The sequence below is a fragment of the Octopus bimaculoides genome, chromosome 8, assembly GCF_001194135.2.
Source record: "Octopus bimaculoides isolate UCB-OBI-ISO-001 chromosome 8, ASM119413v2, whole genome shotgun sequence".
NCBI classification, from domain to species: Eukaryota; Metazoa; Mollusca; class Cephalopoda; order Octopoda; family Octopodidae; genus Octopus; species Octopus bimaculoides.
The window spans coordinates 15,307,752-15,310,463 of record NC_068988.1 but is presented as its reverse complement, the minus strand read 5'-3'; the positions used below and the strand labels follow the sequence as shown (position 1 = coordinate 15,310,463).

Here is a 2,712-nt window from a genome sequence, read left to right as displayed (position 1 = left end):
CAATATTCAATTCTGTACATCACACCCAACACTCTATACATATAAATATATACATATAATATATATAAGATTGTAAATAAAACGATTGTAAATAAAACGTGAAGATCGAAGTTGAAATTTCTTTGAGTTATATATATATATGTGTGTGTGTGTGTGTGTGTGTGTGTGTGTGTGTGTGTGTGTGTGTGTGTGTGTGTGTGTGTGTAACACATATAGACACGCACACACGTACTTAGGAGAAAATTCCTTTAGAAGTTTTAAGTTTGAATTTACTAATTCGAAACTGCGGCTTGTCTGTTGTAAGTGCTGCAGTAAATACCGATACACGTGCTTACATCTATTATTGCATACACATACTTCACCGTTTCATAACAATCTACAGGTGTGTAGAGTTACAAAATGTCATTTATTTTCCGTGATTTTTCCGTGATGAATGAACAGGAACGTGCCATGTGTCACACTCTCGACAACCTTTCTTTACCCGTATGTTTACATATAATTTCGTTCTCAAGGGAAGATTTCAACAGGAAAGAAGAAAATAGAAAAAACACCAGTGTCTCATAAGCACAGCTATTTATACTCTTTTGTTCCTTCGTAAGCAGAACAGAAAATCTGTTTGTTATTATCACAGTATTATTTTTCTTTTCTCCTTCTCTCTCTCTCACTCACACTCACACACACACACTCACACACTCTCTCTCTCTCTCTATCTCTCTCTCTCTCTCTCTTGCTCGCTCGTTCTCTCTCTCGTTCGTTCTTTTTTTCTCTGTCGCTCTTTCAACCCTTCTCAGTCTTCCTGTTCATATGATTACTTTTTTACTCACCGTTTATTCTTCTATTTTCTTCTCTTTCTCTTTCTCAGTTGCTCACTGTTTTATTTTCTTTCTTTTCTCTAGTTTGTTTCAAATCTTCAGTTGCTTTCCAAAAGAATGTGAATGTTTATTGCGTGGAATGTAGTCGAATTGTAAGTCTATTGCTGAGGTATATATATATATATATATATATATGATCTGTTACTTGTGTATTCTACAGTAATTTTTGAATTATTCAGAAATTCCTTGGCTGTTTTCTTGAGTTGTTTTTCTTTCTGAAGTACAAAAATCTATCTTATTGCTGCAATTGTACATGTATGATTTAATATTTATACATCTATATAAAGATGTATGTATAGAATGTAGTTAATCTACGTGACTAGTATGTTGTGCCTATCTCACTCGTCTGTTCTGAAATATTCTATGTTTATCTTGTCTTGTTTCTGTTTTTGAGTGAGTAAAGGCAACTAATTTCAATGGTGAAAAATATTGTTTTATATACCTCAATTCAGAAACTCCCATACTTCCGGAGCAAGAAGGCGTTACCAAAAAAAACTGCTGCTGCTATTGATGAGATTACAGTTTTTGTTCTTGTTGTTGATGTTGTTGCGGGGGAGGAGGAGGGGAGGAGGGGGAGGAGGAGGAGGAGGAAGTTGTTTAGCCCTAAGTTGACCGTGGTCGAGCAAAACTATGATTAAAGACATTCCTCGTTTTTCTTGGCGAATATAAGACTAAATGTCTCCTGTCCTTATGTCAGATATGACATGTGTTAAGGCATATTTGGCTACTATTTCTAGCAGATTGAACGACCACTTTATGGCACACTTCTTTTTTAGTAGTAGTAGTAGTAGTAGTATTTGACACATAATCTTTCTAGGAATTTCGGTGACTGCGTGGTAAGAAGCTTGCTTCCCAACCATATGGTTCCGGGTTCAGTCCCACTGCGTGGGACCTTGGGTAAGTGTCTTCTACTAGAGCCTCAGGTCGACCAAAGTCTTGTGAGTGGATTTGGTAGTGGATTTGGTAGTGTGTGTATGTGTAAAGATGCATATAATATATATTTCTATATATATAATATATATACATATATATGTATGTGTGTGTGTGTGTGTGTGTGTGTGTGTGTATACCAACACATACATACATACATACATATACACACACACAAAAAAAAACAGGCTTGTGCGTAAATTTCATTCACAAGATGTTAATCAAACTGAAGTTAGAGTAGCCGGAACGGACCCGGTAACAACGTGTTTGAAAGGTGATATTTATTTTTCTTATTTCAGTTCAATTTTGGATTTTAAAAAATGTTTATTATTTGTTATTTTTTATTCGAAATAAGACAGCTATCCGGCAGAACCGTTAGTGCTTGGACAAAATACTTTACGTTTGGGTAGGAAGGGTTTGTTTGTTTTGTTTTGTTTTTTCCGTACTGAATTCAAGTGACGCCGAGATCAACTTTGCCTTTCGTCCTCGGGAGGTTGATAAAATAAGTACCAGCTAAGCGATGGGGTCGATGTAATCGACTCCCTCCCCTTTGAGCTAAAATTATAAGTATGCATTCGGCATAAGGGCGTTGCATAAGCAGAATCGTTAGAACGTCGGACAAACTACTTTAATTCATAGGGATCTTTACCTTCTGATTTCAAATTCTGCCGGGATTACTTTTGTCTCTCATCCATCCCGGGTCAATAAAATGTACCTGCCAAGCACTCGGGTCGATTAAATGTACTAACCTCTCCTTTCAAAGTTATTTATCCGGGTTCGTATGCATAGTTCATAACTTGCACAAAATTATGATATACATATACACACACACATACATACATACATACATTCATAATTATAAATAATTACATATAATCCAAAATCACACACAAACTAATTATATACTTAT

General features: G+C 35.7%; 1 protein-coding gene across 1 annotated transcript in view; it reads right to left on the bottom strand.

Annotated features, from left to right (window-relative positions):
• The window catches only part of LOC106867494 (cytochrome P450 10), a 29,237-nt gene extending 27,947 nt beyond the window's left edge, over positions 1 to 1,290 (bottom strand). Inside the window, exon 1 of the mRNA XM_052969902.1 lies at positions 825 to 1,290. The gene's annotated coding sequence lies outside the window, so the exon portion shown is untranslated. The remainder of the gene's footprint in view (positions 1 to 824) is intronic.
• Between the last annotated feature and the right edge of the window lie 1,422 nt (positions 1,291 to 2,712).